We start from the raw sequence: 11,731 nt of genomic DNA, 5'->3' as shown, positions 1-11,731 counted from the left end.
GAAGATGTAAATTATTTAATCAATGATGCCATAAGTATTTCTTCTCTTCTCCTCGCACACTTTTCTTTTCTTACCAAAATTATAACCCTTACTCATTGTTAAGGGTGATAACTTAAGCATTGTTTTTTTTGCTAAAAGAATCGTTCTATAGAATTAATCGAGCGCGATTCTTCTCATTTATTTTCATTTTTTGCTCGTGGAAGCTTCTAGTTTCAGTTTTATCGTGCAGATACGTTGGACGAGTCGAGTTACCTTAAATTGTAACTAGTCATGGGTCAGTACTTAATATTTTATAATTTACTATTTAGGGTGGATCTGTACATAAATTCTTGTGTCTGATCTCGTCTCTTAATAGCGCATCGTCCCAAAGAACTAATATAGTATTAAACTGTGCTAATTTAATTTAATATTCGTGAAAATGATTCCTTATAGTGAGCGTTGAAGAAAATGCTCGTTTTTACAAGGAACGGATCAGGAACAATTTTATATTCTATTTTTAGGACTAATACAACCCTACTTACATAATCACAAAAACTTATCCTCCTAATAATGTGTCTTTAAAAAAAAAATCTTAATAGGGAACTTTATCTGTGGTGTAATTGGAGTTTCTGCTGCCGTGGCTGTTCCTATACTGGAATCTTTTGGCCTCACTGATCAAGCATTCGGATCTGCCGCCGTTGCGAGATCACTGGGATGTGGAATGATAGTAGATGCTTTTAGTTCAACAAACGGTGGTATGAGGGCGATTAGAATGGATCATAATAGTATGACAATTATCTCATTAGTTATTTTTTTATCTCTTCTTTTTTTTTAGATCATTCATGATATTCTGGTAAGCTCAGTCCCCTGTTACCCAGTCATTGTCTGTTGATAAGTGCCCATATGGATATTACAAAATTTAACCACATGCAGTTAGATAAATAATTATATGTGTTAATTAATGTATTAAATTAATAAAAAAATAAAAAAACAATGGGCTAGTCCGTTTCAAGACCTCATTATATTTTGATAAGGCATATTTTTCTTATTTGATCTTCTTTCCTGCGTTGAAGTTGGTTTGTTGACCTAGGGTATGTCATGAAATTCTAGACATCTTGAGTTCCATGCTTAGAGACGTCCAAATTTCGAAGTCCTCCGTAAATTATACAGCGTAAAAATATATGCTGGTGACCTGTTAGATACTAATGCTCTTTTTAAATACATTTTCTTACTTAGACAATTCAAACGTACTTATAAGCACTCACAGTGCTTATTAGTTCATTTCTTATTTTCATTTATTAAGAATTTCCATGTTTGGTGTTGGAACATGATGCAAAAAAGTTCTTCTTTTATTATCATTGAACTTTCGATGAGCCGTTTTATCAGGGGGACAACAAGGAACCACACAATTTGAAGTCATATTTCACGTCTAGGAAGAATCAATTTCTATGGAAAATAATATTTATTTATAACTAATTGATGATAAGGAAATATATTTATAAAACTTGAATAAAAACAGAAATACTTCTAATATAAAGGTTGCATGATTTTAAAAGCGAATAGATTTTCCATGGTTAAAGTTAAGTATAATTTTCCGAAATACTTAGCTAACTGATGGATAATTATCTGTAATTTCTGTTATCTTTGCAAGCAAATGTCAAGCTACATTAATGGTGGTTATCAGATGGATATTTAAAAACTAATGTTTTATACGTGTGAAAATAATTTCCAGATAATGAACGTGTGTCTCGTAATTGTGGATTTCTCCGTAGACATGAAGAAAGAAAGTTATTTGATCAACTCTTATTCCATTAATTTTGAATTTAGTCTTTAGATCTTCAAAAGCAGAAAAATGTTCCAAGTCTGAGTATGAATATTTTTTACTAAAAAATCATTTTTCTTGATAATTTGGTGTAGTTATTATTATCTTTGAGGGTACCTAAACTAAAATTAATATATACATATTGTAAAATTATGGATCTTATTGTGTGCATACAATTTTCAATTACTGTGTACATTTGATTACTTTCTATGAAATGTCTCGAGGGTCACCATTTGCAAATCATAGGATTATGGAATGGTTGTGTATGAAATAGGTATTCTAGTTTAGGTTAGAGTGCAATTTTCCTTATATCCATTAATTTCTTATTTTATTGCTAAATAGTTAATTAAAATTTGAACTTTATTTAAGGCAAGATGGTGAATGCAGCGTAAAATCAATAAGATTCTTGAGGATACTTGTAAATATTTAAGGTAGCAATGTTTTTGTACCCCTGATTGGTCTGATATTATGTATTAACAGGGGAGTGCTGTTAGGACCAAGTATTAAATAAGGTCCCGAAAGTTTTAAATAATGTCATATTCCTTTACTTTTGATCTTATTCAAGTGGTTCTGAAGTCAGATCTAAAGTTTATAATGCAAATCTACTAAGAACCCAATTTTTGGGGAAGCCTGAGTCTTAAGATGATAACCTTTGTACTTGGGTTAGCTGATTTTATGCAATTTTTTTCTTATACTAAAAATACATAAAAACAAGTTATATGATGAATTTTATTAACTTTTTTTAAAATTGATAATGATTTTGCATCAGTGATAGCTTATCAATATTGATTAAAAAAACAAAAAAAGGAGCCCGAATCAGTTGAATTAACAGCAAAGTTTATATAGTAATTATATAATCATTGATATTTTTAAATGTATTATCTTATGATGACGGGGATTATTAATATCATTACAACAAGCATATTATATAAATTTATATTATCAAGTCTTATTCATTATGAACTGTACCATCAGAACGTAAATATTTATATTTTTGTGGAAAACCAACGCCAATAATTCTGTATTAAATTTGCAAACAATTTATATAAAAACCAAGCAAAGTTTGTCCATCTCTCTGACTTTGGAGGAGACCTTTTTGACGAACGTGTGTAGTTAAAACTCAAGTTGTGTAAGGCATCTGCTATAGGCTTAATTAAAATTACTCATTCTTCCAGGAAGTTGTACTGCTGGCGTGTGAAAGGTCTGACATTGGCAGTAGCTTGGAAGGAGTTGTTGGGATCCTTATCCTTCATTAACCTAATACGTTAGACAGAATCATACACACTGTTGTACATTGTTAGTAGTTATAATGGCCTTAGAGAAGTTCTCACTGACGGTGTCTGAGAATTTGGGGGATTGGTTGTAGTAATTCCATATCTTTACTATTTTAGCAAAGGTAAGATAATATAACAGGAGCATCCGCTGGGGGGATTATTGAATATAGAGAAAGAGCCAAAATTGCTATGAGCAGCCACCCAATATTGGGAGCAGTTTCTTCTTTCAGTAACATGAACCAAGAAATGGAGGAAGATACAAAGTAAAGGAAAATGCACTCAATGATGAAAGTCTTTAAATTGCTTACGGAGGGCTTATAATAAGATAACTCATAAATAGTGCCTAGAATGTTGGCGCAAAATTAGAAACCAAAATAAGCAAGAAGTGTCGGGAATTTCACAAAACCAAGATAATAAAGAAGAGGCTCCAATATGGGAGATTTCTATATCTCAGACTTTTGCAGTGAATGGGGAAGAAATTAATATCGGTGGTGCTGTTTTACTTCGCATATCAATAGAGAATAAAGATAGCAGTAGGAACATTGGAACAATGATCTACGTAAGTCCTCAAGCTAGGAATCTATACTTATCAATGGATGTATTAAAGCAGCTGAAGGTAATTGATAGGTAATTTCCAAGTGCAGTAAACACTTTGATGGCGAAGGAAAATTATAAAAAATGGGCAGAATGTGGTTTTTTTGAGGTGCACGGTGCCTCCAGAGAAGCCAAGGTTATTGCCTTTTGAAGCTGTTGAATCGAATGTTCCTCTAATCAGAGAAGGGATAGTTGGCAGATATGCAAGATCTACTTTTAATACATGTCCGCATCAACCTTTACCAAATGTTGAGTGTCCACCAATTAAATTACTATTGGAACCAAATTATATCCCTAGAGCTGTACATAACCTTCACCGGTGCCCATTCACTGGAAAGATAAAGTGGAAGAAAGTTTAAGGAATGACAAGGGATTTGTATCATAGAACGCGTACCATTAAGAGAATTAAGTTAATGATGCCACAGAATGATAGTATGTAGGAAAAATGATGTAAAACCTAGACGCACAGAGGATTTATCTCCACTCAATAAGTATTGTAAGAGAGAAATCCATGCCATGATTTCTCGTTTTCACATGGCAAGATCTATGCCTTTAGAGACGTACAAAACAGTCACTGACGCATAGAGTGGCTTACACAATTTTTCAATTCGAGATCAAGACCGTTACATGAAAACATTTATAACACCTATAGGAAGATTCCGATACAAGAGAGCACCTCAGAGTTTTTGGTAGAGTGGGGATGGATATAATCGACGTCTTGATGAGGTCATGGCTTACTTTAATAGAAAACTTCGTTGTGTTGATTGTACTCTAATGTATGATACACAACTGGAGGATCATTGGTGGAGGACAATCGATTTTTCAGGGGACATGGGAAATCAGGTGTCCAACTTAACGAAAAGAAATTTCAATTTTGTAATAAGAACGTAGACTTTGCAGGGTTCAGAATATCTGATAACCGAGTAGAAACCTTATCCAAATATATGGAATCGATTCGTTCATTCCCAACTCCTAAGTTGATTACTGATATTCGTTCATGGTTCGGATTAGTTAACCAGGTGGCCCATTATGGATGCATGAAAGATATAATGGAACAATTTAAACCATTACTTAGTCCTATAATAGTATTTTCATGGAGTAGTACTATTATTGACACTTTTTTGAGTGCAAAAGAGCTCATCATCAAGGAAATAGAACATCCAAGTCAAATTTAATGTGTTTCACCGAAACAGGTTGTATAATTGGAGGTTGTGCTCCTACAGATGGTATTGAACTCATTTTTGCAACCTTTTTTCAAATTGGCAATGATAAAGAGCGTGTTTCAGTTAAAGTTATGGCTCTCACCTATCAAATGAGCTAATTTTAAACTTTCTTAAAGTATTATTGTTGAAACAATGAGCCTCTGAATAAAAAACACCAATTTTCAATTTTAATTAAATATAAATTGTTTTTTGTTTGTTTCTTAGAAGAATTTTGGAATACAAATATCTCTATTATAATTAGTCCATTTTTAAAAAAGTTTCTTTATGTGGCAAAAGTATAAGGATTCAGGCTTCTTTTTTATATGTTCTTTTTTCTTCTATCAAATCTGTCTTTGGATTAAAAGCCATATATAAAACGGTTTATACATATACAATATATCTGCTACCAGGAGATTATTATTGACTTTACTCCCTTGTGAATTGAAACATTAAATAACAGACTCATTTTTGGGGCTTTTCCCCTCTCAATTAATCCCTTTTTCCTAAAGTTTATTAAAAATTTTTAGATTGAGATATACCTAATAATAATAATATTTTATAATACCATTAGACAAGCAAATTTTTATGAAGGTTGAAGAACATAATCAATATTACTAATGAAATAAATCATCCTTATATTCCCCACTGTTCAATTTTTGAATCCTTTTTTACTCGATAGTTTTTACATAAGTTATCTTTATATCTTTTTAAATATTATCATTCACTTCAGAAACTAATTGTTTAGTCATTTACTTGTAAATTATACTGAAATATAAAACGATCAATTTAATGTTCTTCATCACAGTCAACCTCAAGAATTTCTAGAAAATATAAGTCTTCCACTGTTAGTTCTAAAATATTATAACTACTAAATATATTCTTTTAGATTTTTTTGTTGAAGATATAATTTTTATCATTTATAAAATATTGAATAACAAAACGTAGACGCTAAGAAAAGTAAGCCCTATACAGAATTTTTTTAGATTTTGATGCCTTGTATTTACAACGGCTTTCTGAAAAGAAACATAGACACTTATGAATTAACCTTTGACTAATGAATGTAGTCAACAAAAATGTTACGTTTTTACTACATACGTAGATATTTAAAAGTATATAATTGGAATAAGTGTAAATTGTAGTAAATTAATAAATTATCAAATATATGATAAAGCTAAACAGTTAAGAAAAAATAAAAATTTAAATCAATGAAGCACATAAATAAATCCATATTTGCATTACACCATAATTCAAAATTGATAAATAAGAAAATAATTTTAATTGTTAATGTCATATTAATATGCTTTACCATTGTCAAGGAACATAATCTATTATTTAGTGTCAATGAATACTGAAAAAAAAATTCTTATATTTAGGGTAGTAACATCGTAAGCATTTAGCGTTTCGTAATTTATTTATCGAATATTGATGTGGAGATCCTAAATCCTCACGATCGAATGATATTTAAATATAATTTCAAGTGATTTAGTCATTCAGAAAATGACTTCCGACTCACTAACTTTTAAAATATGTACAAAGAATCCATATTTTCCAATAAAACTCTACTAAAGTTATAATATCACCGATAATTTATTAAAATATTTATCACGTAAAAACTATTTATGAATATATGTAGGTAATAGGAGAGCTGAATATGTTTTGCGGCTTTTTTGATAAAGATATCTAGAGAAGAGGACCACATTTAATCCATGGTCCAGGAACGTCTGCTACTTTTTTTCCAACGACAGAAGAGACACACAAGTAATAATGGAATCGGAAGCGAGGATTAAGTGTTTTGAATTACAGAAATAATCAGCCTTATAAATGGACACAGATATAGATATGAGTTGTTGTTATGTACAACAATGGCATTTCATGACTCAAATCAATGAATGAGTTTTCTAAGAATATTAGGAGACGAAATAGATTAGACTTTGGAAGGAGTTTCAATGGAAGATATGTAAATGAAGGATGATAAGTTTCTTTGTTCCTCTCTGTGCATTCATTCCTATTACTCCTCTTGATTAAACATATCCTCAGTTATTATAGAAGTATATAACGATTCCATACAAGATATAGAGGGACGGATGGGTATTTGAACCAATGTATGATATATTAAAAGATTTGATCGTTAAAGGAAATCTGCACAATTACTGATAGTTTCATTAAATGAGATGATATCCATCGAGTAAGGCGCAAGAACCTTTTCTAAAGAGATGAAATCCCTGACCATGATGAATATCCCAATGTCATAAACACATAGGAGTTGAATGAAACTATGAGTTGACTCAGATCCATATATTTTCAGTGAAAAAGATTAATGTCTTAAATTAATTAATTTGATGACTAAAGTTTATCACAAGAAGTTTTTTTACAAAAAAGTGCTAAATCATTTTATTCATTTGTAGTAGTTTGTTGTGTAAGATTTCTCACTCTCTCACTTAGATATTATTGTTTAAATATAAATATATATACTAAAAAGCGTTTTATGTAGGGTCTCAAACTGGAGCCGATAGTGGACTTCATTTTAGGCTTGGAGTAGCATCGATTTCCCAAACATCAAATAAATAAAGAATTATGTTGTTGTTATAATTAAATATTAAGAAATTACGGAACGTTTTATTTGAATCTCACGAAACCTTTTAACTGTCATAAATACTCTTGTTTTGATCAAAGTTTTTAACTCACATTCATAGGAGATAAACAGTGATGAATATTCTATGTCCTCACCCGAAAATTAACGTGGTAACCCTCACAATTTGAAGAATGTTTGAGAGTAGAGCAGCTTAGATGCCATGACGTTTCATTAGATTAGCTGTGAGCAGCCCTGAGAGAAATGGAAAGATAGAAAGAAAACACAAATCATACTCCGTATGCCGCAACCTCAGAAGCTCACCTTTTCAGTTAGTTACTCAAAGGATATTGTTTATTACTTTTGTGATACTTACGACTTTTAATAATGCCATTAATTAATGTGTGTGACTTGTAAAAAGTACACAGCAGCAAGTCTTCGGGAGTCCTTATTTCTTCCTCAAATACTTCGCCACAAATGAAAGAAGCTTGTCAATCACTCCTCCTAAGTCATTTTCCCTATCCCATTCATTCCAAACCTTATTTTCATCCTTTGCCATTACTCCAAAACCTTTTAAAATGCAACGTTCATATGGCAACTCCTTTTATCGTTCCCTTTACTGTTGATCCCATCATTGACTCGGCATAAGTCTCATATCAATATATTTTATGACTAAGAACGCCTTGATTGATAATCTCCTAATAATATAAATTTGACATTTCAACTTTTTCAAATAGTATAGAATTAAAACTTAAGGAAAAACGGGAAATCCATTGCTGAAGGTTATCAGATTATGGTATTTGTGAGCTCCTTAATTTACATTTCGGATTTAGTGTTTCTGAAATCTTCATCTAAAATAATGGACACTGTGACTTGTCAATTTAATTGCGTGCTTGAACTTCATATAGTTATTAAGAAACTTAAAATGACTGGTTTATCAATATTTTAAGAAAGTTAGAAAATATGGATACCTATTATAAGCGATCGGAACAGCGGGATAGAGTCCAATTAAACTAAGCTTATTGTCATTTTAAAAACGTTAATATTATATTAATTCAACTATAAACCTACTTTTTATACATTCTGTTCTGAACAGTCTCTAATTATTTTATTTTAAATTGCAAAACCTAACCAAATAAGGAAATTTGTGTATAATATTGTGATAATTATTTTTTATACTTTTATAATACAATTTTTAAAAACTGAAAAATATTGTTGGTTGTGATGACAGTTATTGTATAAGATTTTTTTTAATAATTTAATTATTAATATTATTATATAAAACAATACATAAGTTACTACTTTCAAAGCTCTCCTTTTTGCTGGGAAATCGATGAAAAGAAGCATCTTATGCTCTTTAACATCTTTTCAAGAAACTTTTCCAATTTTACACAATAGAACTATTCATGTAAATGGAATATATGTTTTAATAAAAAATACTGTTATAAAATTTAGTATAAAATGAATTTAGAAGATTTATATGGATAATTATAGTCAGCTATATTTATATTGTTTTAAAAAAATCGATTGTGTTTATTCAAAGACACTATTCATTGTATTTACAAGTCCAATATTAGTTATTTTTCCATTGAAGAAAGTATAATTTTTTTTTAAATAAAAATAAATGTAAAATTAATTAACAATACTGTTTTTCTAATTTATTTAATATTTATATAAAAGCTTGTAAAGGGTAAATTAATTGATAAATATTATTGGATCACTGATTATTTATGTAAGAATATATGGAATTACGACAAGGATTCTGGATTTTTGGCATACCATCTTTGTAATTATGGAACTGTAGTCCAAATGATGTTCAAAGTAGAACAACACAGCAAAACCCAAATTCACAAAAGTATACAAGTCATATAATTAATTCCAATTATGAACATTCCAATTTTACAGAAGATATAACCAAAATGTTTGTTTCCTGCAATATTCCACTCCATATCGTTAATCATCCAAATTTTGTTAAGTTTATGGAAATTTACACTGGAAAAGTAATTCCCTCTCGCTTCTCCATCACCAAGTGAATGGAGTCTCCAAGTAAAGTAGTGTTGACCAAGATTTTAAAAAACTTGAGGGGAAGGATATATTTCTTGCATTGGACGAAACTACTGACACTCGACAGCGGTCCATGACTGCAGTGTTGGTTGGTCCTTTATATGGTTAATTTTTGGGGCGTCCTTGTCTCGTAAATTTGGAAGGTATCCAATGATTACAAGTGTTGTCGTAAAAAGTATCAGCAACGTTCTTGTCTTTTATTTCAGAGGCGAAAGACTGAAGGTTTTCATTACCAACGGAGCTTCATATTGTATTAAAGCAACCGAAAACCTAAAACAACATTTTCCAATTATATTGCTTATCTCTTGCTCATAGGCTGAACAGAATAGCAGCGCTCTTACCGAATTTCTTTTAAAATACAAAATCTGAAGTGAATATATATATTTTTAATTCAGGTGATCTAAAACAATTGACTACTACGCCAGGCACTTCAATTCAGTCAAAGAGTACATGAATGTTGTATATAGAAACAATAATACAATCTATAAAACAAAAGATGTTTTGAAGAATGATCCACTTTTGTATGAAACAATGTTTATTCAACACAATTTAAATCCAATCCAGGTAACCAATAAAACTGTGGAAGAGAAATTATCGCTACTCCCAAGTGTAACTATCGTAGAAAATCTATGCAAAGATATTACGCTTGAACCTTTCAAAATTAATGTCTGTAGATGATAGGGATACATCAAATTTAGAAAATTAGCACAATAAAACATCAATCACGATATAGAGTTTTTAACATACAAAACACTTATATCGTTAAATTTCATTCCGAGAGGGTTTCCAAAGTGATGTACACAAATGTACCAAAAAAATCCCATCTGACGAAGGCTCACGTCCAGAATAAGATAATCAAATGTAACATTGGTATTAACTATGAGGATAGTTGGATGATTTTATAATTTCTAAATATAATAATACTAATAAATAATTAAGAATTGTTACTTTAATTTTAAATAATCCATACCTATTACATTTTACTACGATTCCATTATGAAATTTAACTACTTTTAGACAAAAACTAAGTAAATAATATTTAATATAGTAAATAAATTTAACTATCATAATATCCTTGACATTACCCTCTGTCAAATGGGACCTTTTCGGTATATCTATGTCTGACATCACACTGAAAACTCTCTTAATTACAGGAAAATTTATTAGACCTTCCGTAAAACTTGTATTTAATCGACAAGTTCTTTATATAGTCGTACATTAAGAGAATATATCAGTCACACCCAGTTTGAGCTTGGGGTATATATAAGTATTATTGCAGTTGGGTGAAACTGTTATGTGTATTTTGAAACCGTCTGGAATGCTTGTGTGTATGGAGGAGAACTATTGAGTATTTTTAGACTATCTCCGATGCTTAAGCTAATGGCCAACAAATATTATAATCTCCAAACCTCAACAATTCTCCCTATCGAAACCAAGAAGTTCTGTGATTTGAGACGGAAAGTAACCATGAGGGTTTGCTTGGGAATTATGAGAATAAGTCATAGTTGGACTGATAGTATAATTGAGGAACGACAACGGAATAATTCTAACCTATATTTCCTTGCCATATAAGGATTAAGATTTGGGTTTATATACTTGGCGTCAGCAGGGTGTTTGCTGGAGGGGCTGTAGCACCATAAATTTAGGATTTTTTTCTTAATACTATAAAATTTAATATTTTAAATTAAATTTAATTTCTGAATTTTTTTTCGAAAAAATTTAATTTTTTGTAAATGTCTACGGATTCTCCAAAAATCATTTATTCGAAATTTTGTTTCCAAAAAATTTAATTTTTACTAAACAAATGTGGATTTTTGAAATTCTTTTCCAAAAATTTAATTTTTTGTGAATATCCGTGAATTTTTAAAAATTTTTAAATTTAAATATTTTAAATTCAATTTTTGATTTTTTTTTTTTGCAAAAAAATAATTCTTTGTGAATAGCTGTGGATTTTTGAAGTTCTTTCTCAAAAAATGTAATTTTACAAGTTTTTATTCAGGAAAATTTAATTTTTCAAAATAAACTTCTACAACATTTGAACTTATGGATTTTTTTTTCAAACAAATTCCAATTACGAAACCCCCCTCCCCAAAAAAAAAAAAATATATATATATATATATATTCCTGCAGACACCCCTTGCATTTTTCTGCAACATTATTCAAATTGCTAGAATCACTGAATCAATTTTCCTTTTTGGTTTATTTTATCGATACATATTGGCAGGAC

At 30.2% G+C, this 11,731-nt stretch overlaps 2 long non-coding RNA genes across 2 annotated transcripts; both read left to right on the top strand.

The window, feature by feature from the left end:
* Positions 1 to 138: 138 nt before the first annotated feature.
* LOC121120783 (uncharacterized) lies at positions 139 to 970 on the top strand. Its single transcript, XR_005865202.2, has 3 exons — positions 139 to 274; positions 579 to 764; positions 815 to 970. It is a non-coding gene; the product is annotated as an uncharacterized lncRNA (long non-coding RNA).
* Positions 971 to 2,619: 1,649 nt separating this feature from the next.
* LOC139905799 (uncharacterized) lies at positions 2,620 to 5,661 on the top strand. Its single transcript, XR_011780857.1, has 2 exons — positions 2,620 to 2,906; positions 2,977 to 5,661. It is a non-coding gene; the product is annotated as an uncharacterized lncRNA (long non-coding RNA).
* Positions 5,662 to 11,731: the final 6,070 nt, after the last annotated feature.

This window comes from Lepeophtheirus salmonis, chromosome 6, assembly GCF_016086655.4.
Source record: "Lepeophtheirus salmonis chromosome 6, UVic_Lsal_1.4, whole genome shotgun sequence".
NCBI classification, from domain to species: domain Eukaryota; kingdom Metazoa; phylum Arthropoda; class Copepoda; order Siphonostomatoida; family Caligidae; genus Lepeophtheirus; species Lepeophtheirus salmonis.
Note: the sequence above shows the minus strand (reverse complement) of the source record. Positions and strands in the feature narration are given on the sequence as shown.